Raw genomic sequence first — 27,426 nt, forward strand, 5'->3', positions numbered from 1 at the left:
GTAGCATGGAGGAAAAACAGTGTCAGGAAACAGTTCAGTACGACTGTTCAGCAACTGCAAACAGCCACAGAAAAGGCTATTGGGAGAGGGAGTGTCGGTTATCCTTGAAATCACTACTTTTGTGGTAAAAATCAAACCCAGACAGCATTTGGCATGGTGCTAATTTTCAAGCCTTTCTGCTGAATTGCATTCAATACACCACCAGGGCAATGAGCTCACTAAACAGAAGTCTAACAATACTAACACTGATGTTAGAGAAGAGACACTTGGCTAAAACATAATGTAATTGCCAATTTCTTTAATGTGCATTTGTAATGAGTTTTATCAGAAGCCTGATTCACATGAACATGCACAATTAGCTCTGACCAAGGCGAATGCGCCACTCTCGCCACATTAGCCGCAGTTTCATTACCGTTCGGAAGTGTGTTTTCCAAAGTGTAACTGGGCTGTGTAGCAACCCTCTCGAGTTTTCCTTAATGCACTGTGCAGTCTTGAAGGACACCCGCCTTTCAAGCAGAGATGCTCAGCATGCCCAGTTGGGTAGATAATTTCTTGAGGGGGAAATGAGGGCGTTGTTGCCTCATCACTGCCTGGCTTCAGAAGCAGGTAGCAGGATGAGACACTGCTGTTGAGCCAGTCTTCCAGCAGCACCATCACAACCACTAACTGAGATGGTGCAAAGGTGGGACTTGATAAGTGGTGAGATTGCAGAGATAGCTCTAGCACTCTTAACTGTTCACCACAAACCATTTACATTGAAGAAGACTCCTTTGAAATGGGGTCCCCATTGTGCCTTGCAAGGAAACCAGAACTTCTGCTTTGGGTACACCATTTCCTTAAGGGCCAATAAACTGATTTTTGGTTGTACCAATTTAGCTCCAAACCCTATAAACAGAAAGTCATCAGTGTTATGTATTGAAGTTCTCACCCTGGCCACCAGGAGTATCATGTATATAGTTTTCACTCAGGCCCACGTCAGTTACTTTAGGTGGGAAACCCTGGGATGTTGCTACAATATTGACAGCCGCCTGCCTATAAAAGCAGGCCGGCTGAGCTGTTTGCTGTTCAGTTCTGTTCCAGCTTACAGATAAAGAGCTGCTTTGAAGAAATCACTGTGTCGTCTGCTATGTCTACCCACTATTCAACAATCTACAGTGGTGCCTCGCAAGACGAAAATAATCCATTCCGCGAGTCTCTTCGTCTAGCGGTTTTTTCGTCTTGCGAAGCAACCCTATTAGCGGCTTAGCGGATTGGCGCTATTAGCGGTTTAGCAGTTTAGCGGCTATTAAAGGCTTAGCGGCTTAGCGGCTAAAAGGCTATTAGCGGCTTAGAGGCTTAGAAAAAGGGGGGGAGCGAAAAAAATCGCAAGACTCGCAAGACGTTTTCATCTTGCGAAGCAAGCCCATAGGGAAATTCGTCCTGCGAAGCGCATCGAAAAATGGAAAACCCTTTCGTCTAGCGGGTTTTTCGTCTTGCGAGGCATTCCTCTTGCGGGGTACCACTGTACAGTCATACCTCAGGTTGCGAACGTGATCTGTGCGGGAGGCACGTTCGCAACCATCAGTGTTCACAACCCGCAGCACCGCGTCTGCGCATGCGTGTTGTGCGATTTGGTGTTTCTGTGCATGCGCGTGATGTCATTTTGCGCTTCTGCGCATGCACAAGCGCTGAAACCCGGAAGTAACCCGTTCCGGTACTTCCGGGTGCGGCGCAGTCCGCAACCCGAAAACGTGCAATCCACAGTGTTCACAACCTGAGCTGTGACTGTACCTGATCTTGAGCAAAATTAATCTGCTCCATCCCTATTTGTTTCTATTCTGAGCAAAGAAGTAGCCTTTGATTCAATGGAACCTACTTCATTTGGATTTAAATTTCTAAAATCCTTCCACTCCTCAAGGCTTGGTTGTTCTGGTATTGACAGAGTAGATGTCCTAAGGAGGTGCACCATCAGCTGTCATTTCTAAATCAACTACCTTTATAAGAGAATGAGTGACTAGGCAGCATCAACTAGGTGAAGTCAAGCCCTGAATTTGGGAGCTTACTCTTTAGAGTTCATCATATATGTAAAATTGCCCTCTGCTGAACAGGTAGCTGAGGGATCAAAGCTATGGTAATACAGTGGTACCTCAGGTTACTTATGCTTCAGGTTACATACGCTTCAGGTTACAGACTCCGCTAACCCAGAAATAGTACCTTGGATTAAGAACTTTGCTTCAGGATGAGAACAGAAATCGTGCTCCAGCTGTGCGGTGGCAGCTGGAGGCCCCATTAGCTAAAGTGGTGCTTCAGGTTAAGAACAGACTTCCAGAACGAATTAAGTACTTAACCCGAGGTACCACTGTACTTTCCAATATTGCCTGTAATTGCCAACTCCAGTTTCAAGCTTGTACAGAGGAGTTTGCTCATCACCAAATGAGAGCTGCTATATGTGTGGCACTGTGTTGCTGCCCTCCTGACAGGTCTTGAATGATGGGGAAAAGTTGCAGGCAGAATCAAAGAAGAAATAATAATAATAATAATAATAATAATAATAATAATTTATTATTTATACCCCACCCATCTGGCTGGGTTTCCCAGCCACTCTGGGCAGCTTCCAACAAAATAGTAAAATACAGTAGTCCGCCAAACATTAAAAACTTCCCTAAACAGGGCTGCCTTCAGATGTCTTCTAAAAGTCTGGTAGTTGTTCTCTTTGACATCTGCTGGGAGGGCATTCCACAGGGTGGGTGCCACTACCGAGAAGGCCCTCTGCCTGGTTCCCTGTAACTTGGCTTCTCACAGCAAGGGAACTGCCAGAAGGCCCTTGGCGCTGGACCTCAGTGTCTGGGCAGAATGATGGAGGTGGAGACGCTCCTTCAGGTATACTGGGCCGAGGCCGTTTAGGGCTTTAAAGGTCAGCACCAACACTTTGAATTGTGCTCAGAAACATACTGGGAGCCAATGTAGGTCTTTCAAGATCTGTGTTATGTGGTCTTGGTGGCTGTTCCCAGTCCCCAGTCTAGCTGCTGCATTCTGGATTAGTTGTAGTTTCCGGGTCACCTTCAAAAGTAGCCTCACATAGAGCACATTGAAGTAGTCCAAACGACAGATAAGCAGAGCATGCACCACTCTGGCGAGTCAGTCCGTGGGCAGATAGAAAGCAAGCAAGGTCTTAAGTAGAAATGAAGGGTTTAAAATGTGATTTTGTAGGAGTACACTGTCAACTGATTAAATGATTCTCAGGATACCTCCCAATTCTATGATTAGTTAGACTAGTTTTAGTAAGAAAACAGTGAACGGATTCAGATGGATCAATAGGCTTTGGCCAGACAGGGCCAGACAGGCTCAGCAACAAGGCTGTTGCTGAGCTCATGCTCCTAGCTGCAATCCTGTTGTCCACATGGTCAGAACTCTCTTCCTGTTTGCCAGCCAGGGTCTCGTTCTCTAGCGGGAAGAATAGTAGCTAGTGCAATGGGGCAGTGTTGCTCTGCCATCCTCCTGAGGATGCTGTTCCCTCTACAAAATAATTTTCTCTGGAGGGACATGGCAGGGGTTGCAGGGGAGTGAGAGAACTTGAGAAAATTGACCTTCTACCCATTCTGCAGATGGATGCCTTCTCTCAGCAGACGAACAACTGTTGAATCCAACCCAGAATGTTGGTGTATGTGTGTGTTTTACTTCTCCTGTTCCTCTTCCCTTGTCCATTGTCACTAAACCCTAATGGTTCAGATAACCAATCTGATTAAAAGCCTAGATTTCCCTCTCCTGGTTTTTCTTTTGCACATTTTCCTACATCACAACCTTTTCGTTTGTTTGTTTTAAATCACTTTATATACTGCAATTAGTCATATATGGTAAAGTAGCAGATTATCTACAAAACTGTTCTGTAATGGTATATTATACAGTTTCATGGGATGCACTTTTATTTTACAATTTGCTGTCTTGCATCTTATCAACCAAGGGAATATTTTCTCTTTTATTGTCCTCAGAATTTACAGCAAGCCATATACAGAACTTTGGAAACCCTCAAAACTGATCTCTTTTTTTGCAATAAGTTATGCTGAAGAAAGTCCCTTTGAAATTCTGATAGAAACTATTTTCCCCTGTTGATAATGAGGAATGAGAATCTATTAACACTGATTATTTTCATGACGCCAATTCATTACTTTTTGTGGATAATCAAATCAAAATTCATCATATAAATTGACTACCCTTTTTCATCTGGCAATGATCCATTTTTCTTTCTAATTACTGTCTTAATTCTCTCCAAGCTGTGCACCAAACTATTCAGATTCCCTCCCCCACAACTTCCTGACAAGTACTATTAGAACTAAAAGCCTTTCAGAAGAGAGAATTTCAGTGAAACGGAAAACAGCTCCTCCAAAACAAGCCCAGAGTTATTATGGCAGGCATCAATAAGCAATAATCTATAATCACTGCATTGCCAAACGGATGAAAAAGGACCCTTATATCTTTCTAAAATAAGCTGTTGTGTGAGCTAGTTAGATTTAATGGTCAATAAGCAAATTCAGATTCGGAATATTTATTTGTGCTAAGATGACATCTCTTTGGAAACCTCCATTACGACCAAGGGCAACAGATGGGAAAACAAAGTGATGATTTTCAGGTTATGTAATATTGCACCAATTTATTGCCAAGCTGTCCTTTTAAAAGCATAGCCCCCCCCCGCCTGCATTAAGACAGAAACATCTGCCCCTCGGATCCGGCGCTTGGGTCCTCCTTGCAAGTTAGCCAGCATAAACCAGCCTGACTTGGCGGTGTTTGCGAGCAGAGAGCAGGGATATGCAGAGCAAATCAATACAGATGGCTCCAGCCAAAAGAGCAAGAGGCAGCCAAGGGACCAAGGTCTTTAGCCAATAAAATCCAAAATGAATCCCATATATCCCCAGTTGCAGAAGGGGGGAAAGAATGAAACACTGGTGACACGGACGCTTCTTCTAGACACATCACAAAATCGTTTCAGTTAAAAGCAGTGTAAATTTAAACAGGGAAAACAGGTAGGAAAAAAAGGTGGCAAGTGGAAAGAGGGCAGGGGATCATGACTTTGAGCAGAAAAGTTATGTCTCTGGTTTTAGAGCTCGGTCGTTGTTATAGGAAAATCTTTGGGCTCACCTGGATTGCCAGACAATGACCGCTCCCCGCTTAAAACGGGGGGCGCCCTTTGCGTGGACGCGCGCAGCCCTGGATCTGGAGCGGCCCCATCAGCATAGGCTTGGCTTTGCCTTCCCTCAGGTGGGATACCTGGAGGTCCCCGCCTACCTCAGTCAGTTGTCCAATCCCACCTGGGGGAAGCGTTGCCAAGGAGACCAGGCCAGGTAGGGGGAGGGATTACCTGCCCACACAATAGAGGGAGGATCTTACCTGGGAATCCTCACTTGGCTCCAGAGCTTCTCCCACCCTACCCACCCTCAGTTAACGTCTTCTTTGCAGGTTAACTTTTCTTCACAGGTATGTGGGCGCTGCTACGTTAAGGTTGCTGTTAAAGGGCCAGAACGGAATTTCCCTGCATTGGCAGGTTTCGCCTTTCCCGTAGCAAAACGTCACAACTTTGGCGGTATCAGGCCTTGGGAGGAATCCTTTAGTCCATCTTCCTTTTTGCGGTGGCGATATCAGGGTTCCCCGTTAAAGAGGGTTTTCTGAAGGGAGGCTTTGACCGTACGCCGAAAGGTCGTCATTGCTCTCCCCTGCGGCGGCGGCGTAACGGGGGCGGCTATCTCTGCTTGAACATATGTTCTCCAGAGCCGGCCCATCCCCCCCCCCCACACTGGATAACCCTGAAGCTCCCTAGGTCCCTGGCTGGGGACTGGGGAGGGAGAACGCCCAATGCCTGAGCCAAGGTCTACCCACATTTGAAATTTAATAAAGTTGTGGCCAATTTAATCCCATAGCACGTTGTCTTGAGTCGTTATTCCACATGACGGGGGGGGGGACCGCTCAGGATCTGGGGACTCCGCCTGTCCACTCAAAGACATCAGCCAAGAACATTGGAGCAAAACAACAGCCTGTAGGCCTGATCTTTATTCAAGGAACTGTTGCAACAGGACTTCTACCCACCACATGGAAGAAGCAGGAAGAAGCCCAGAACAAAGGATAGCTCCAACTTTTATAAGTTTCCCTTTTTACCCACAACACCCTTAGTGAAGCATCACACATACATCATTTATACATCACAGCTATGTCATAATCTGGGAGGGGTCTTCTGGCAGAAACCTGAGCATCAGGTTTTCCCCAATCCCTCCCTTGACCTCCACCTCACACTCATTAACTAAAACAAAAGGTAAGTATGTACACGTTCCTGTTCTCCCAGTCAAGTTAATCACACCCCTTTGTCTTGACCAAGGTCCTAATCAACTGAAGTTGGGTTTACCATTGTCTCTGGAATAGCTTTCCCTGTCTGGCGCTCAGGGGCCAGGATGTCAGAGATTATCTCCCATGCAAGAGGCTGCTGAGTACGTGATCTCAGGCTTGAGGGATTATGGCCGCCCACATCCCAGGCTTCCCCCTTGGTAGCCATTCCTTTCCTGAACAGAACAAAGTTGGAACAGCACAAATCTGATACTGGAGCGACTTTCTATGACTTTGCATGTCAAGGTCCCCAAGCCACCCCTAAATGAACACAATTCACACAGAATTTTTGTTTAAGGTTTTTGGCATAATTTTTGGGCACAACTTTATTAAAATACAAAATGTGAGTGGTTGCTTAGGCATTGGTTGCGCCCAGGGACAGAACTGACATCTGCAAGCCTGCGAAGTCAGTAAGGGAAAACATTTTATGGGGAGTAAATGGAGCTGGGTACCAGACCCTCACATCTCCCCAAATGCCCTAGCCCCCTTGACAGAGGTGCGGACAAAAGCATAGTGAGCCCCTGGATTCTTTTAACGGAATACCCTTGCAGCAGCAGCATTGGAGGGGCAGGCACAGCCAATCCATGCCCCTCCACCAGCCAATTCCCAAACCAATGCCTAACTGCAAACCTTACAAGTTGTGATGATTTGCTACGCAGCAGGCAAAAACCAAATGGCAGCAGCCAATCAGCCAAATGGACAAAATTCCTACCAGGCCCTTGCCCCAAAAGCAGACGACCCCATGACAGGCATAGCAAGGTCAGTGCGAACAAGCCTAAATATAGGAAGGGTGGGAGGGTAATCCAATGTGCGCAGCAAAAAGAGAAAGCTCAACGCTGCGTGCAGGGAATGTAAAGCTTCTAGGCTGTCAATCAAAATTAGCAACATTAAAATCTCCCCAACAACATAGAAGAGCCCAGTTGCATTTGTGGCCATCTAAACTTACCCGCCCAGCAACAGAGGGACGACTTGTTAGACTCCACTGCAACACACGCTTTCCATGAAGGAGAACACACCTTCTAAAGTTTTCCCATTGAGCCTGTATGTAGATACATTTACCAGTGAATTGTTATGCTTGGTAATGTGCAATGGAGGCCCTTTGAATAGAGATGGGGGGAAAAATCTGTGTGATAAAGTGTTTTGTGAGGACGCTTGCAGGAGTGATTATCTTTTTGGCAGTCAAGGGGGGTGTATGATGTCTGCTGGAGGGGCAACCCCCCCAACCTTTCTCCAAATTCCGGTAACAGTCGTGGATCAAATGCTTTGCTTCAAGCAGATCCCGGATTCAATCCTCAGCATCTCAAGTTGAAACGCTGAGGGAACAGGTGTTGTGAAAGACCTCAGCTAGAGAAATCCTGCCAATCAGAGTGTGTTGTGAGCCCTGTGGAGATGTCATGGAGGGAGGGAGTGGATCCTGAGAAAGGGGGGGGGGGAGATCATGGAGTTGGAGATGATTCAGGGGAGGGTGAAATCGGGGCTTCAAGAAATGTCTGAGTTGAAAGAGAAGGTCAGTGATGAAGACAGTGGCTGCCGGGACCATATAACACCAGTCCTAAAGGATCTTCATTGGCTCCCAGTACACTGCTGAGCACAATTCAAAGTGTTGGTGCTGACCTTTAAAGCCCTAAACAGCCTTGGCCCATTATACCTGAAGGAGTGCCTCCACCCCCATCGTCTTCCCGGACACTGAGGTCCAGCTCCAAGGGCCTTCTGGTGGTTCCCTCACTGCAAGAAGTGAGGTTACAGGGAACCAGGCAGAGGGCCTTCTTGGTGGTGGTGCCCACCCTGTGGAACACCCTCGCATCAGATGTCAAGGAAATAAACAACTATCTGACTTTGGGAAGACATCGGAAGGCAGTCCTGTTTAGGGAAGTTTTTACTGTTTGATGTTTTATCATGTTTTTAATATTCTGTTGGGAGCCACACAGAGTGGTTGGCCAGATGGGCAGGGTATGTATAGATATAATAATAATAATAACAACAACAACAACAACAACAATAATAATAATAATAATAATAATAATAATAATAATAGCATGCCCCAAATAATCCCTGTTACTATCATTCGCCCCTCACATAGCTACCATTTCCAGTGCCCTTAACAAACTACAGTTCCCAGGATTATCATGTGTGTGTGTGATTTAAATTTATGTTGTGTATGCAGCCTATAATTCTTTTACCCAAGTTTGTTTTAAATGAAACGTTCGAAGGGGGGGTGCTCAGAAATCTAGAGCAGAGGATCTGTAGGGGGTGGAAAGCCTGTTTAATGTTTTATCTGCTGCTGCTCATACAATTCTCCTCCTGTCCCAGCTGCTTTCCCACCCGTATCTCTGTCCCCACCCCCAGGGCAAACTGCAGCTCAGGTGCATGTGAAGCTGAGCAGTCAAACAGCAGGCTGGGAAACAGTTACGTTGCCCCTTACCCCCGGGGGTTATTCTTCACTCCTGTTTTTAGTCAGGATTTGGGAGGAAAAAACCATGGGAATGCTCATCACACAAAGTTTTGTCTTTGGTGTTAACGGTTGCCTTGGGCAAGCTGAACCGCCAAATTGAATTTCTTTACCCACTGAGCTCCATCTAAAGGGGAAGAAAAAGTTTTCTTAAATTAAGTATTATACACCTTTGTGCATTATTTGGAATCATAACGACACATGGATTTCCTAAGCCTCTGCCGTTTCCCGGGAGGACTGCAAGAAGACAATCAGTATATTTGCTAGAAGAGAGACCAACTTCTGCTGTTGAGAGTCTGACCACTTTTCAGGCTTCGTGGATCTCTAATTGGTAGTGAATATCTGGTTAAAAGCTGCAGGAGAAGGAATCTGAATGGACTGATTAAAATAACAAAAAAAAGTTAATAGCTAATCTATTCTTTCCTGTGACATTACTTTGTTAATCCATTTAATCAGATCCAATAATTAGCCCTTGCTGAAAGAGTGAACATTTCATTTGAGAGCAGTACGAGGCCAGGAGGAGGTAGGATTTAAAAACCTGTCCCTGTGCTCCTGTTCTTCAGTCATCTCTGTAAGAGATCCATTATTATTATTTTCCCTGAGAAAAGCATCCAAGAAGGGGAATGAGCCAGCTTTTCCTTTGTGAACTGAGGAATTAACTCCACACAGAAATATATATTAATTAGAGAACCAGCATGGTTAAACGAAAAACAAAAAAACCACTTCTCTGAAATAAATTAAACAGAATCATTGGACCTCTATTAATATCGAGTAGCTCATTGCATTGAAAACGGTTGTGAAATGGATAACATCTGGAAGAGGATGCTAGAGGAATAAAGTAATAAGGGGGTCAGGAATGGGGATGCAGCCTGGAAAAGCAATGGAAGTTCATCTAAAGCAGGGATGGTAACCTGGCGTCCTCCAGATGTTGTTGAACTCCCATTTCCATCAGCTCTAGCTGGCAAGGCCAATAGTCAGGGATGATGGCAGTCATCCATCAGCAACATCTGGAGGGTACATTGTTGGTTTTGCTTGTATGCAGATACTACAATGCCTCAGTTCTTGATGCTAGGGTGGTTTGTCCCAACATTTCTGAGTACAGGGACCCCTCATTCATTCATTTATTGCAGGACCCCCCCCCCCAATGATAAATATTGTAATTTTAGGCCCTCTTGTCCAAGAGAACAAATAGTCTAAATCTATGGTTTTTTATTGTTGTTGCTTAGTTGTTTAATCGTGTCCGACTCTTCTTGACCCCATGGACCAGAGCACACCAGGCACTCCTGTCTTCCACTGCCTCCCACAGTTTGGTCAAACTCATGCTGGTAGCTTCGAGAACACTGTCCAGCCATCTCGTCCTCTGTCGTCCCCTTCTACTTATGCCCTCAATCTTTCCCAATATCAGGGTCTTTTCCAGGGAGTCTTCTCTTCTCATGAGGTGGCCAAAGTACTGGAGCCTCAGCTTCAGGATCTGTCCTTCCAATGAGCACTCAGGGCTGATTTCCTTCAGAATGGATAGGTTTGATCTTCTTGCAGTCCATGGGATTCTCAAGAGTCTCCTCCAGCACCATAATTCAAAAGCATCAATTCTTTGGTGATCAGCCTTCTTGATGGTCCAGCTCTCACTTCCATACATCACTAGCCTATTTCAGGCTTCCTCAACCTTGGTCCTCCAGATGTTTTGAGAGTACAGTTCCCATCATCCCTGACCACTGGTTCTGCTAGCTAGGGATCATGGGAATTATAGGCAAAAACATCTGGAGGGCCGAGATTGAGGAAGCCTAACCTTTTTCATAATTTTTGTTGCCAGATTTGCATGGGTGATGCAAATACCTTTCATTTATTATCATATTTTTGCATGCATGTATCTGATCACAATCTCTCAAGGTCACCCACATATTGTTTGTTTAATGGGCACCACCAGTGTTGTAAATTTCTGCGCAAATCATTGCAGGTCAGTGTGTTGCCAGCTTTGCAAGTGAAGACAAACGTTTTTCACTATTTGTTTCAGCTGCAGAATGCATCATTTAGTAAATAGCCCTTAAAATACATTCTGCAAGCCTTATTCCTCATGTTTTCAGTTTGGTATCTTACCCTCTTCTCCTAGCTGGGACTCTTGGCTATGGATGTGAGACTACCATTTTGAGGTAGGAATTAAGTGTTTCTGTGGAACTTTACCTGCACTAGAGCAATTCATAATGTTTTGGATATTATTTAATGCAATAGTACTTAATGCAATACTGAGGTGGGAAGTGGTGCAAGGTGATTCTAGATGAAGCTACAAATCTGGAAATAAAAGTTGTTACACAAGTTTTTCAGCTGCAAAATCCAAAAGGCACATTGCATCAACGCCTACCCAAGAGTAGCTCTGTATTAGCTAAAAAGCCTTTGCAGTTACAGGCAGAGGGCAGAGAAAAGTCCACATTAATACTTTTCACAATTGTTTGCTTCGTTCCAGGATGAATACTGGTGAAATTATACAGATGAAAGAGAACGACTTTCTCCCCAGCATTGATCAAATGGCATGGAAGACAGGAGAACCCAAATTATCACTTGCTGATTTACTGTAAGCGAAATTGAAATGTCACATCGTTTTGAAAGGAATATGCAAACCTTAAAAGCAAACAAGAAACCTATAATCTATGGTTCAGTTGATAGAATATTAAAAATAAGAAGGAAAAAAAACTGGCAAGAACTTTACCACAAATTGCAGCCAAAGAGTCACACACACCCTTTCCAGCAACTACTCAGAGTTTATTTGCTGAACCTGCATTTAAGTAAAAAGCACTTGTGTTGCTCTCGTTACGATTCTCATGCTGTGCTTTTCTATATATATGCTGATCTTAATATTTGACAAGCGATGGTTTTATTTTGGGGTGGGGTTAAGAGAGATCTCAGCAGGGACTTCAGTTCTCTTCGGCAGCTCTTCCTCTGAGTAGGAACAATTTCCCCCCTCGGAGACGTGATACGCAGAGCTTTGCTCGCGGTGCAAATCCTAGATCAGCAACAGAGCGAATTGCAAAGCATTTCAATGTGCTTCTGATGCAGCAGTGCTGTCCTTAGTGCCAATTTATAGTGCACTAAATGAACCATGGCTCCTTATTCTGCGGAATTATGATGTTTCCTCGCATCCTTTCTGTTGCATGGGTACCACTTTTCCCACCATACTAATCTAAATAACCGTATTTTTCCATCTATGAGACTCCCCCATGTATAAGACAGCCCCTATTTTGGGGGACTCAGATTTAAGAAAATTAGGGGAAATGCCCCCATGTATAAGACGCCCCATAAATTTTGACATTATTTTTTAGGGGAAAAACTTAGTCTTATACATGGAAAAATACGGTATATTGTATTACCAGGGAAGTGTAACATTTTCTTCAATGATCACATCCCATTCAATATCAAGCACTGTGTGAATGTCAGAGGCACCAATTGGTCCGTGCCAGTAATGTCTCAAATATGTGAACATTTATGTCCTCAGCGGCTGTATGCTCCCCATAGCATGGCCATAAGATTTGAGTGCCCATGGAAGAACTAGTTTCTGTTTTTATTTATTGTGTCTTAAATCTAAAGCTTGGAAAGCAACCAAGGTGTCTTCCTTTCTCCTTGTGACCATCCAAGGAATTTGTAGGACGGGAACAGGTCAGATCTAGCTTGAATGCATTTTATTTTGCTTCTTCTTCTTTGGCGATCTCTCGCAGCCGAGTAAGATAAACATGGTTTTAATAGTGAGTCCGTAGGGTGGCGCTGTGGTTTAAACCACAGAGCCTAGGACTTGCCAACCAGAAGGTCAGCGGTTTGAATCCCCGCAACGGGGATTCCCATTGCTTGGTTTCTGCTCCTGCCAACCTAGCAGTTCGAAAGCACGTCAAAGTGCAAGTAGATAAATAGGTACCGCTCTGGCGGGAAGGTAAACGGCGTTTCCGTGCACTGCTCTGGTTCGCCAGAAGCGGCTTAGTCATGCTGGCCACATGACTCGGAAGCTGTACGCCGGCTCCCTCGGCCAATAATGTGAGATGAGTGCCGCAACCCCAGAGTCGGCCACGACTGGACCTAATGGTCAGGGGTCCCTTTACCTTACCTTTAAGTGACTGTGGAGGCCAATTCTGGATCCACACATCCTTCCACGGTAGGGACATAGGTTTCCGGGTGGGAGTTGATCACGGTGTGGATTTGCCAAGCGTGCCTTCCTCTTAGCACGTTTCTCCCTTTCGTCCTGAGTTCGAGTGTCTTCAAAGCCCATTACACCTTTGGTCAAGGCTGTTCTCCAATTGGAGCGCTCGCAGGCCAGTGTTTCCCAGTTGTCGGTGTTTATACTACATTTTTTAAGATTTGCCTTGAGAGAGTCTTTGAACCTCTTTTGTTGACCACCAGCATTACGCTTTCCATTTTTAAGTTCCATTTTGAAGTGCAACAGGATGTTGATAAATCTGAAGGAAGAAAACTCGGAATGAGTGAAGTGACATCTCTAACTGGTTACAGCTTTTCAAGCATGTAGGGTTTTCACCGCGCAGGGAACTTTTACGTGTTGTATAAAACCTCCTGAGGGGAATTAATTCTCCTTGCCCCTCAAACTATTGTCTTTGATGACTGTAATTTGGTCCTTTCTCTACTATCATAATGACGATCATTTGCTGAGCCTCTTCATGGCTTCATAGGTATTTAGAATGGAAATACGAGACATTACTGATTATTGCCTGTTTACACCATAGGCTCTGCATAGCTTGGGTGCTGTGGCTGAGGTTTTTGACAGTCTAGGTGTGACTGCATTGCACATAACAGCAAAGCAAATATATATATTTTACATTCGATCCTGTTCCCACCAGAACTTTGCATTCAGAATTTGGCCATCTCTAATTCTGGAGTGCCTTGATTTTTATCACAATTATTTGAACTCCCAACCATTTCCCTATATATATCTTTTATAGTGAGAGGGTAATGCAAATCTGTTGTTGTTGTTCTAAAAAAAGCATTAGCATCCCACTCTAATCAGCCTACTGCTTTTTATCTGTGGGTTCAGAAAGATTGCATGAGCAACATATGTCGCTTCAAAGTATAATAGGCGGGGGAAGGAGATAAGGTTCTTGCTTTGGTTGTGGGTTTGTGTGTTATTGTGAGGGGGGAGCTGCAATTTCTAGCAAATGCTCAAAGTGCAGCTAACGGAACTCTTGTGTTATTAATTAAATGGGGAACTCTAAAGATGTTTGCTATGAAAAGGACCAAATGAAAGCAATTTTAAAAACAATTATTGCATTTGTTATGAGCTTCCTAAAAGCCTTAAAAAGATAAATCTGCCAATATCCCTCTTGTTTCATCCAGCCTAAAATATCACATCTTAAAATGTCATGCTACACAATGAAGAACTTTCTATGGGCTATTTTGGACATAATTCTGAACCATAGTTTAGGGTTACAAGAATAAACCTACGTGAGCTTTGAGCTTGTGTGCGCCACTCATCTTCCTTTTCTGGAATGGCTATAAGGAGGATTTTGGAGATTTCCATTTCCATTTTGGATGAACCTTAGCTTGCCTTGTCATGTGAGCCTGGACAAAGTCTGTTTAAACTTCACCATGGTTCAGTGAACTAAAGAAACTTCAGACCACAGTTAATGAAGCGGTTTTGTTTTCACTAACTGTAGTGAAGATTCACCATAGTTTGGGTTTCAGATGTAGTACTAAATTGAGATAGAAAAAAGATAAAGTCCTTACCAGGGAAAAATGGCAGATCAAGTTGATGGATTATGCCGAAATGGCAAAAATGACCGGAAGAATCAGAAATCAGGAAGACCAAAATTTTAATAAAGAATGGGGAAAATTTATAATTTATCTTTAAAAAAGCCATTGCAAACAGTTAAAATTGTTAGTGGGATTGGAATAACACTTGGTGAATTTTGGATATAATAGAGATGTAAAAGATTTGGATTGTTATAAAAAAATGCTGAGGGAAATGGTTAAAAATAAGACCCACAAAGTGGAGGAGGGTAGTCCAGGAGATGCTTTGGAATCTTGTTTTTATTTTTGTATGTTGGATGTGTGATTGTAAAATTGTAATTTGAAAAACCATATATATATATATATATATATATATATATGTGTGTGTGTGTGTGTGTGTGTGTATGTTGTTTAGTCTTTTAGTCGTGTCCAAATCTTCGTGACCCCATGAACCAGAGCATGCCAGGCACTTCTGTTTTCCACTGCCTCCCGCAGTTTGGTCAAACTCATGTCCGTAGCTTCGAGAACACTGTCCAACCATCTCGTCCTCTGTCGTCCCCTTCTCCTTGTGCCCTCCATCTTTCCCAACATCAGGGTCTTTTCCAGGGAGTCTTCTCTTCTCATGAGGTGGCCAAAGTATTGGAACCTCAGCTTCAGGATCTGTCCTTCCAGTGAGCACTCAGGGCTGATTTCCTTCAGAATGGATAGGTTTGTTCTTCTTGCAGTCCATGGGATTCTCAAGAGTCTCTTATATATATATTGCTAATCTAAAATGAAATCAATCTCCTCCTCATGACCACACTGGAGGGAGTGGCAAGCAAACTCTGTGTGGCTCATCCTCATCATGAGGATGATTTGCCAATAGATGTGCAGAAAAGACCCATTGTATTTTTTAAAAAAGGTCCACGTGGTTGTAATCTGAAATTTGTTAGTGCCATTTGCAATACACCACATTCCACTGAAGCAAATTCGTTGACAAAATTCTCTTTACAATTCTGATTGAATATATGGGCATGCTGCCTAATTTTTCGTGGGAAAGTAAGACGGCAGTTGCTGTTCTAAGAACAGAAAGAAGACCAGCCAAGGCCTTTGATTTTCACTTTGATGAATGCTGAAGAAGGAGCTCATATGACAGGACAGTGCTGGAGCACTTCTTCCTGTCATTCGCCAGCAGTGACACATCCACATATATTTAACCACATCATGAGCATTCATGAAAATGAATCTCCTTCAGACTGTGGTTAAATGTAATGCTGCTGGGGCAGATGGGGGGAAGTTGTACAGCCATCATCTCTGGGGACTCAGCTACATTAGTAAAGAAAAAAACAAATTGAATGCACTATAAACATGCAACACCAGATGTCACCAGAGAGCAGGAAATTTTTATACATGATTTTCCATAGGGTTTATTTTTCTTATGTTATAATGATCAAATTTCTGACTTATTTATGGCATTCCCCCCCCCCCCGGCGTGTCGATCCACCCTGGGCTAAATGTAATTGAACACCGATACTGTCTGATGTGAAACAAAAGTTCATCATGGGAAAATGACTGTGAAAAGGCACAACAGAATGATGTTTTCTTATAATACACTCACCCTAAGACAAAAGGTGCTTTGAAGGGAACCCCTGGACTGAAGTAAGCGGAATAAACAGGAGTGTTCATTAGAAAATTCTTGGGTCACTTCCAGATGATGACGTCTGTTTGGCAGTTATAAGACACTGTCTGCTTACAGAGCATTCGTTCTGATTTGTTTGTGGGGAAGTTATACAGTGTTGTGTCAAGCAGTTGTTACCCTACACTTTCCAGTGCTTCCTTCACATTCCTTGCCACAAAAAACGTCTTTCTCCAAGCCTTGCAAGTGGGTTTGTTGGACAAGAGCACCAAACTCACTTTTAACTCCGCAGCCTGAATTTGCTAATATGCCCTTGAATTGCACCTTCAAAACAAAGATGTTCTGAAAACAACCCTTTGTTGTGTAATTAAAGGCTCATCTGCATAGCCGTGTTGGCTCCTGGGATGCTGTATTTAACTATTGCAGCTCCAGTGCTGGGAGTGCCTGTGTGCATTGGTGCAGCGAGTTCGAGACTTGCCCAAAATAGAGGGCGGCTTTTAAATGTTAGACCAGCCAGGAAAATGAAAAAAAAGAGGATGAACGAGCACTCTTCTACACTATAAAACACAGTTGGTCATAAAGTGATACTTTAAAAGTGGCGAATAGCAATTTCCAGTAACATACTGCTGCTGTTTAATTGCCTTCAATTTCGCGCACGCAGAAAAGGAAAATAAAAATGAGGACCTGATGTCTTCGGTGCTAGAGCTGACGTGTCAGTTTTTCAGATGTCTCATCTTCAGTGCTAGAATTTGCCTTGAATTTGCCTCCGAAAGGGTCGTACACAGTCCTCTCCACCTACAACAAGGGTATCTGAGGACGCCAGGCAGTCTTCAAGGGAAGAGTGATCTCTGCTCTGTCACATGAAGTACCGTATTTTTTGCTCTGTAAGACTCACTTTTTCCCTCCTAAAAAGTAAGGGGAAATGTGTGTGCGTCTTATGGAGCGAATGCAGGCTGCGCAGCTATCCCAGAAGCCAGAACAGCAAGAGGGATTGCTGCTTTCACTGCGCAGCGATCCCTCTTGCTGTTCTGGCTTCTGAGATTCAGAATATTTTTTTTCTTGTTTCCCTCCTCCAAAAACTAGGTGCGTCTTGTGGTCTGGTGCGTCTTATAGAGCAAAAAATACAGTATGTGCTGTGCGCTAAGATGCTTCAGAAAGCCAGGTCGCTTGGTGTGAGAATAGCTCTAACTAACAAATCAATGCAATTCATTTGCATAAGAAGAGCATGATAATCCGAGCAAGATGACATCTTGGAGGAGACAATGCAAAAGCAAAATAGCATTAATAGAAGAAGCCAATTAATTCAGGAGTGCTGCTGTGCTTTTAATCCTGAGGTGTTGTGTGCTACCCAATGTCTTCATATAATTCTTTGGCAGAGGCCCTCTCCAACACAAACAATCTCACATTGAATGTATAAATAGCAAATGTACTTCAAGTAACATATTTCCTTCCCTAATGACTTTTGAGTTGTAGAGACATAATTGTTCCCCTACACACAAAGCGAAGCAATTTGATAATCTAGTAGTTAGCATTTCAGTTTGAAGTATAACTCTGCTTTACCAAATAATGAAAGCATTAAATCCTGAACACTCAACAGAGGTTCTATAGATAAATAGCTATCTCATCATGTCCTCTTTTCTCAGAAGGGCTGCTTTTCATTTAAAACAACCAAATGAAGAATTCCTTAATCTCTCTGGCTGTGAAAAACAGCATTTTGATGTCCTGGGCGCAATATGCCCATGGAGCCTGTCTGGTTTCAGGTACAAACATTTTTGTCCAGAGGCTCTGGCATAGCCTCGAACATTTCTCCGATGAAAATAGGGACGTCCCATTCCACAATGATCGGGATGTGGGTGGCGCTGTGGGTTAAACCACAGAGTCTAGGACTTGCCGATGAGAAGGTCGGTGGTTCGAATCCCCGCAACGGGGTGAGCTCCCATTGCTCGGTCCCAGCTCCTGCCAACCTAGCAGCTCGAAAGCACGTCAAAGTGCAAGTAGATAAATAGGTACTGCTCCGGTGGGAAGGTAAACGGCGTTTCCGTGTGCTGCTCTGGTTCGCCAGAAGTGGTTTAGTCATGCTGGCCACATGACCCGGAAGCTGTACGTCAGCTCCCTCGGCCAATAAAGCGAGATGAGCGCCACAACCCCAGAGTTGGCCACGACTGGACCTAATGGTCAGGGGTCCCTTTACCTTTATTCCACAATGATAATTTTCCTATTTATACCCCACACATCTGACTGGGCTGCCCCAGCCACTCTGATCAACTTCCAACATATATAACAACAAAATAAAACATTAAACATTAAAAAAAACCTTCCGTATACAGTATTGCCTTCAGACAGCTCAGGGGTCAGATAACTCCATACCCCAGCACAATTTCTGTTCTCATCCTGAAGCAAAGTTCTTAACCTGAAGCACTATTTCTGGGTTAGTGGAGTCTGTAACCTGAAGCGTATGTAATCTGAAGCGTATGTAACGCGAGGTACCACTGTATTAAATTTCTATCTTGGAAGCACCCTGTGAAAGAGGGGCAGGGAACTTCATGTGTGAACCGCTGATACATGAGTGGTTCTTGACTGAATGAAGCTTCTGAGCCTGTGCTTAATGTTCCTGCCTCTACAGTGGGAACTTCAAATTCATCTCCAGTCAACAAGGTGTGATCCCATCCTGACAAAAGCAATCTTGCTCAGGGCTAGGGCGACTGAATATTCTGATTTGCAGCAGCTCTCCAGCTTCTCAAGCTGAGGACTTTCCAGGCCCCCGACATCCTTAACTGTACACACCACTGAATCAGTCTTGGACCTTCTGAATGCCAAGCATGTGTTCTATCACCAAGCTATGGTCCCAGCTGGAGATAGGTATGGGCTGGTGTCTGCAACTTGGCTGGATTTTGATGGTGAATGAAGTTCTGGTGACTGCCTGTTCTTCAGCAGTTCTTGACATAATGTTGAACTCCCACTCTCATAAGACTCAGCCAGAAAGGTTGCTCTGCATTTGGGGATAATGAGAGTTTAAGTCCAACAACATCGGAAGATTCCCTATCCCTGGTGCATGCAAAAGCTATCCCATTTTTCCCCCTAGGCTGCTGCATGTGAACAATCCCAGGAAGAGATCTGCAGAGCATTTTATGACATTGTTGAAAACTGGGCAATGAAGCCCTTATTCTGAGGATGATGATGATGATTATATTTCTTCTTTTTTGGTGATCACTCGTAACCAACTTAGATTGTCTTCCATGAACACGGTCTTAAAATTGAGTCCGTAAGTGACTGTGGAGGCCAATTCTGGATCCACACGTCTTTCCACAGTGGGGACATTGGTTTCTGGGTGGGAGTTGATCACGGTGTGGATTTGCCAAGCGTGCCTTCCTCTTAGCACGTTTCTCCCTCCCTTAGTTTGAGTGTGTTCAAAGCCCATGACACCTTTGGTAAAGGCTGTTCTCCAACTGGAGCGCTCACAGGCCAATGTTTCCCGGTTGTCAGTGTTTATACTACTTTTTTTTTTAGATTTGCCTTGAGAGAGTCTTTAAACTTCTTTTGTTGATCACCTGCATTATGCTTGCCATTTTTAAGTTCAGAATAGAGTAGTTGCTTTGGAAGACATCCGGACAACACGACCAGTCGAATGAAATTGATGTTGAAGAATCATGGCTTCAACACTGGTGATCTTTGCTTTTTCTTTATTATTTATACTCTGCCCATCTGGCTGGGTTTCTCTAGCCATTCTGGGTGGCTTATAGCATATATTACAAATGTTCATTACTATTTCTTTCCGGTCTATAGTTTTATTTTGTTTTTGTTTTGTTCTGTGGTGTGTTTTTTTTAAGACAGTGTTCCACTCGTTCCTGACTTTTTAAAAAAGGCTGAGATTTCTTTTATAGCTATTTTTATTGACTCCTTTTGTAAGCTGCTTTAAAAAAAAATCAGTTTAAAGGCAGAATATATTTGCTTTCAGCAAACAAACAAAGAATAATGATTCCCTATGGGGCATGGATGACTTGATGTGTTTGCAGTTCGTTCACCCACAAGGGCTTACCCCTTCCACTTCAGAGAAAAACGCAAAGGCAAGGAGGCAGGCAGGCAGGCATGGAACTGCCCTGTCCATTGACATGAATGGGTAAGCCTACTCAGAAGAAAACATCTGAATGGAAACAAAGGATTTCAATCAGATGCCAGAGTGTATATGACATTTGCTCCTCAGCTAAAATAATATAACCCTTCTAAATCCGTAAGTCCCTGAAGGCTTGAAAGAGCTGGAATTAGTTTAGCCTGGGTTACATCCCTAATTGACAACACATCAAGAAAGAGGCAAATGCACATTTTAGGAGGACAATAAAAACGGCAGTCATTTTCCTGCCATTGCACCAGCCTCACCCCCTTTTGCTCCCTAATGGAGAAAGATGATCAAAGTTGAAGTCTCCACTGCCCATCACCGGCAAGAGAAAGAACATTTCATCTTGAAACAGGGCGTCAATTTCCACCGAGCCGTGACAGCAGCAGTACGGTGGTTTGACCAGTTGGAAAAGTTTATTCTCTGCTCTGCACAGCTTCTCCGCCCCACACCCGCAATGCGAAGCATCCATCTGGAATGAAATGGACCACAAGCTAGAAATGTTTCTCCAGCATCTCCAAATCCGCAACAAGGTAATTTAATCTTTGAAAGACTGGAAACATTCTGTTTTTGTTTGCTTGACATTGCAAGAGGAAAATACTTTTGTAGCCTTATTGGAGTTCACCGATTGGGTCTGCATTGCTCCTGGACAGGAGGAAAGAAGTCATCAAATGACACCGGGGTGGATTCAAAGAAAGAGTTTATTCTGCTCTCCGGATAGCAGAAGGCACTTGTGTGATCAAGTCCACAGCAAGTCCAAAGAAATGAGAAGTTTCATGCAGTATATATATCCTCCAGGCATCCTCTCCCTCCTCCCCTAGGAACCCAACCACGTCGGCCTATGTATGTAGGTTGACATCACATATGTTCCTGCTCTGGTATTCTCAACCATAAAAGGATCTTCCTTCCTGTACTTCTGACCATAAAAGGATCTTCCTTCCTACTCTTATCTGGGAGGAAAGAGGTCTTCATCTCCGGGAACATGCTTCTAGCATTTTCCCCGAACATTGGTCTGTGCGTATTTTGTGGTCAGCACATAAGATAAGGTACTGACGTGTTTTCTCTGTTCCCCTAGAGAGCCAGGGTCATCTCTTGCCGTGACTGATAAAGGAGAGAGCTTGTTTACGCAGCTATGTCCTTGTTATGCTTTTTGCTCAACATCTCAAGTTTTACGCATTTTAGAGTGCTCTCTTTTGAAAGAACAAAAGGGGGATGTTTGAGTCAGTTTTAAACTTACTGTACAGAAACCCATTCCTTCACTTTCTTTTTCCCCTCATAAAGGTCTGTGCAGAGGGATGAGTTCCAGTTTCTCTCAATTTATCATTTTTACAATCTTACATTCAATTCTCCACCTTTCCACATCCATTTGTGGGTTGTTGTTTTTCAAAAAAGCTCTCATGAAAATTCACCACCAAATTTCTCAAAATATATAGTTTTCTGTATGCAGTTTTGCCTAAAGTAATATTTGCAAATATCCCCCCGATGTGATGGATTTTTCTGTGTTATTTTCACTATATACATTTTAATGTACACCTCACCCTAGTATCTGCATTTTTTGTACATATTACTTGGCTGTAGAACTGTGGTGCAGCATTTAGAGAACTGAAAAATTTGAAGGATGTCTGGGTTTCATTTCTTGTATGGTTTCAGAAAGTGATATTTAGCCTTGTAAGTGTGCCCTAAATCAAATTTCTTCTCCTTCCCTACAGGATACCAATTGCTAAGGGCAAACTTGCAGAAATCAGAAGTTGAGGTTCCCCCAAAATGTGTTTGTACATTGTATAGTAATAATAAAACAAAATTATATATGACAATAATCAATTGAACCACAGCCCAGTCTACCTGGGCTGTCTCTTAAACCGTATAAAACTGATTATAACACTGCTCCTGTAACAAAGGCATGCTCCCTTAACAAGTGCCTTATTTTTAGGAAATCATCAATCTGCATTACTAATATGAAAGCTTAATGAAATGATCCTTGTTTAGTCAAATTATTCCTATACCCCAGAACTGTGTTTTGCTGGAATGTTTCTAATACTAAAATTACATGTGCTGAACTTCCTAGCGTGGCAGGCTTGAGATTGTGTGTGTGTGTGTGTGTGTGTGTGTGTGTCCTTTTCACATTATATCGTGCTCAGATTCTCTGAACCAGCAAGAAAGATCCATGTGCAGAAACAACCTTCTGTATGTAAGGACAATGTGGCTATATGTAGGTGCACTGGAAGAAGCAAAGATCACCAGTGTTGAAGCAATGATTCTTCAACATCAGCTTTGTTGGACTGGTCATGTTGTGCAGATGCCTAATGATAATCTTCCAAAGCTCTATTCCCAACTCAGTAATGGAAATTGTAATGCTGGTGGTCAACTAAAGAGGTTCAAAGACTCTCTTAAGGCATTTTTTTTTTAAAAAAAGTAGTATAAACACCAACAACTGGGAAACACTGGCCTGCGAGCACTCTAACTGGAGAACAGCCTTTACCAAAGGTGTCATGGACTTTGAAAATACTCGAACTCAGGACGAAAGGGAGAAACGTGCTAAGAGGAAGGCACACTTGGCAAACCCTCACCGTGAACTCCTGCCTGGAAACCTATATCCCCACTGTGGAAGGATGTGTGGATCCAGAATTCTGGTTCGCCAGAAGCGGCTTAGTCATGCTGACCACATGACCTGGAAGCTCCCTCGGCCAATAAAGCGAAATGAGCACCGGAACCCCAGAGTCGGTCATGACTGAACCTAATGGTCAGGGGTCCCTTTACTCTTTACCTTTATCCTTTTAGTAAATCGCAGTACAACCCTACCTTCGTCTACTCAAAAGCAAGTCCAATGGAACTCCGTGAACCCACTGGGTTTAGGATTGTGCTCTTAGTTGACCATCTTAGCCCCCTGAATCAAAGGGGTTCAGATCAAGCCTAAGGATTGGCTTGAATGCACACGATACAGCGACTTCTTTAAAAGTGATGCAGGTCTGAGTCTGGATGAGTCAGGATGTGGATGGGAGATTGATGGAGAACCTGTAAGCAACACCTTGACCTCCCCAGAGAAGAGAGGTGGGATAGAAATGTCAGAAGTTCACAGATTGGCTTGTAAATACGTCTGGAAACAGTAGAAATCTTGAGCTCTTTAAAATTCAGAATGTATTCATGTTGTGTCTTAGCAGCCTCCAGGAATCAGCAACAATTATCATCCACGTTGCTTAGTTTTGTGAACTGTGAATAATCCAATCCTCACCCTCTGTCTGCATCTTTGCTCTTATTTTCTATGCACAGCATTGCTCAACTGATGTTAAAAATACTTGACATTGGTATCATTCTGCAACCAGTTTTCAACAGCATTTGTTGCCTTGACAGATCCCCTTCAGTATGCAGCTGCCAAAACAGCTTTCTTTCGTTCTTTTATTACATTTTCTGTGCTTCCCACTTGTTCTTAGCATTTGCACTAAATCTCCATCAGTATTTATCTATTGCATCTAATACAAGTGATTATGTGTGGGGGCGGAGGGAAAAAAAATAAAACTTGCAGGCTTAGCATTATTAGTTTAATTAAACTGGTCTAGATTTGTATTTCCAGTTACTTTAAGTCCTTAGGAAACGGTTAGCTTTGAAGTTAATTACTGATTGTCTTGCTGGTGGGGAGGCTAAGACCATCGCTTTTGATTTGGTCATGTTGGCATACTTCTAAAGGCTTGCTCGAGGCACGGAAAAAGCTCTGTTGTTTTCACTGAGACAAAGTAAGAACCATTTGACAGTCTCTAGCGTGGATTGTGGCACCTTGAGGAAGTTTTCTGTGGGATATAAAATGCTTGCATTTTCTTTTACTTAGTTCATTAACCCTCTGAAACAATTCTTAGACTTCTCTTGCACAGTCAGCAGGGAAGACGGCATGTCCCCCTCAGTTGGGTATATGATTTTTGCATTGTTTGGGGCTCCATGCGGTATTTGTAAGCTAAAAACAGAAAGTGGAAGAGGTTTCGGATGAGGATTGCAAATTGCTGTGCAGGGAACCTACAACTATAGTTGGGTACCTACAACTATAGTTGCTACTATAGTTGACATGGTGGTTCTCATGCCCCTGCCCCACTTGAATAGTACAGAGGTACCCAACCTTTTAGAGTCGAGGGGCACATTTTTGAAATCAAACCATCAGTCATGGGCAGAGGCTTCATCTGGCACCCAATACTGAAGGGGCCCAGGGTCACGCACCTGTGATGTCATGCATGCAAAGCACACGCATCGTTGGGAGGAGGCCAAGCGCAGAGTGCAACACCGCACACCTTCAGTGACCAGGGGCTTCTCATCTCGCACGCTCAGGAGGAGCTGGCCAAAGATGCTGCACCACGCTTGGTCTCCTCCATTTCCTCAACGTTGGGGGGCTCAGCCCCCTGCCAACAAATATTGAGGGGGCCAAATACACCTGCGCCCCTAGGAGTTGGTGCCTATGGTCATAACGTTATATATAGTGGATAGATGAATAATCAGAAGTTATTTATTTTCTTTCTTTCTTTCTTTCTTTCTTTCTTTCTTTCTTTCTTTCTTTCTTTCTCTCTCTCTCTCTCTGCTTCTTTCTTTCCTACTTCCTTTTTCTTTCATTATCTCCTCTCTTTCACTCCTCTTCTCTCCTTTATCCCTTGTCTATAGTTCTCCATCCTTCTCTCTCTCTCTCTTTCTTCCTTTCTTTCCTTTTAAAAATTGTTCTTTCTGGTCTGTGTTTTTATTTAGATTAATGTCTTAGAGTTTTTATAAAAAGATAGTAGATGATAATCTTGATCCCTTTTTCCAAATTCTAATAAAATTACTGGGGGGGAGAGAGGAAAAAAAGAAGGCAATTTTCTGTGCCTCGGGGTTCTAAGTAGCACAATATCAGTATATAACCCTTGACATCTGGCTCTTCCTCTTATGTAGATTTTAAGTTGCTGAACACTATGGTGACAAACTGACCATTTAGATAAGATACATTTTGTGTGTATGAAATAGCACATTGACACGGATATATCTTTCCACACCCCTGTGCCCCCATGCTATCAAATGCATTATTCAGAACAGTGGTTTGCATGAGCCACTAAGGAAGATAATAACACAATACAATTCAAAACAGTAACCATGGATTGCACATTTATTAAAAATCCAATTAAAGCTATTTATTGTAATTAATTCAACAAATTTGTTGATCTTGATCTAGTGATATTAGCTTTTCAAAGTCTGATAGTTATTTTCACTTCCAGTGACACTCCCCCCACACCACTCCCTTGCTTCTTAGCACCCGGCATGTTAAGATTTTGTCAATAGTAGGAGGTGGCGCTTTTCTCTCCCTCTCTACACTCCCTCTCTGCGCAGGTGCCACCATTCTCCAGCAGACACTATGCCGGCCCTCAGACTGTTGCAAGTATATAAGGAAAACCTGTTGCCCACTTAAATTGTGTCCAAGAATCAATAGACGCAGCAGTGGAGAAAAAGAAGGCAAAGTTTATTGCTGAGCAATAAAGACCCAGTGGAATAGCTTCCAGAGCCTGGGCCCCGAAGCCCCTGTGCATTGGGTTTTTATACCTGATTCCATTGTGGCTGGCTGCTTTTTCCTGTTCCCCAACTCAGCCCCATCTCGTGAGCCTGAGAAGCCACCTGGAGACGGTTCCCTATAGAAAAATGCCAACACATCAGATTTATTGTTTCCTTAAAAAAAAATAAAAAATTGAATGATTTTATGTTACAAAAAAACAATACAGCCACACTACCACTAAATATAATTAAGAAATAAAAATTACATACATTGATATTTAGTTTGTTATTTGTTGTCTTATTTCCTCCCAAACATTGCATACCACAACACACATATGTGCAGACACCCACACACCCAGACCCGCACACAAAATGATAATAATGAAAGTAAATATTTTTCCCTTTTTATCTTCCAAAATCTTTTCTTCAACTTTGACTTCCTCTCAAGTCCCTTTGCATATATTTTATCTTACATTTGAATGTACACAAAACAATAAACCTTTCTATACAATTTTTCTAATACATTCTGAAAACATAATATATCCTTAATTGGTGTCCACCTCCTTTTAGTTCCTTTATCACTCGAATGCTAGCACGAAGTCAAAACTATTACTGTATTTTTGAACATATCTTCTATAACCATCTCATTTTTCCACAAATTTTTGCTTTGAGTTTCCTCTGAGTTTACTAGTCAGTTGAGCTGTCTCCACCAATTCCTGTAATGTTATTTGCCAATCTGTTATTTTTGGAGCCTCGTGATCACGATCACCATTTATTGTTTCCTTCAAGCACAATAGCAGGGCAGAGAGAGAAATAGGGCAGAGGGCTACTTTTGGATTTTTAAGATTTAAGCACTTTTAGCTCAGCTGAAGCCTTAGTGATTTTAAGCATCATTAGGATACATGGTTATATATATGGATATATGATTATATAGAAATCATAAAGGTAAAATTCTTCCAGGTGATGTTGCCACAAGACCCCTCATCAAGCCTAAGATCATCAAGAAGAGGACGAAAAAGTTCATCCGCCATCCTTCTGACCACTATGTCAAAATTAAGCGTAACTGGTGGAAGCCCAGCTGTATTGACAACAGAGTTCTCAGAAGATTCAAGGGCCAAATATTGATGCCCAACAATTGGGTACGGTAGCAGCAAGAAGACAAAGCACATGTTACCTTCAGCATTCAGAAAGTTCCTTTGACACAACGTCAAAGAGCTGGAGGCGCGGCTGCTGAGCAACAAGTCCTATTGTGCAGAGATTGCTCACAAGGTTTCATCCAAGAATCGGAAGATAATTGTGGAAAGACCAGCTCAGCTTGCTATCAAAGTCACCAATCCAAATGCCAGGCTTCGCAGTGAGGAAAATGAATAGTTGCTCTTGTCCAACTGTACTATATTTAATAAAAAGTCAAAAAGTGGGGGAAAAGTGAAGAAGAAAAACCAGTAGGATGTGGCTACATACTGTTCTTTCTTTCTTTGGTGATATTTGCATATTGCAAAGTCAAAAGCATCTTTCACAGCATCATCAAAAGCAGATGGTTAATGAATCAACAGAAAACATGCATTTTATAAAACAGAATGCAGCCTTGAAGCAGGAATTTGCAATTGTGAAAAGGCATTCCTTAGAAAGGAATGCTCAAAGTGATGCCGTGTTCATGTTTTTTAAATAGGTTTTCCATATTATTGGTGTGTGCAAAATCAG

General features: G+C 43.0%; 1 pseudogene across 1 annotated transcript; it reads left to right on the top strand.

The window, feature by feature from the left end:
• The first annotated feature begins 18,943 nt into the window (after positions 1-18,943).
• On the top strand, positions 18,944-27,096 carry LOC308457893 (large ribosomal subunit protein eL32 pseudogene; annotated as a pseudogene). Its single transcript has 2 exons — positions 18,944-18,983; positions 26,686-27,096. The product of its transcript is annotated as a large ribosomal subunit protein eL32 pseudogene (transcript).
• Positions 27,097-27,426: the final 330 nt, after the last annotated feature.

This window comes from Podarcis pityusensis (genome assembly GCF_964106645.2).
Source record: "Podarcis pityusensis genome assembly, chromosome: 11".
NCBI lineage: Eukaryota > Metazoa > Chordata > Lepidosauria > Squamata > Lacertidae > Podarcis > Podarcis pityusensis.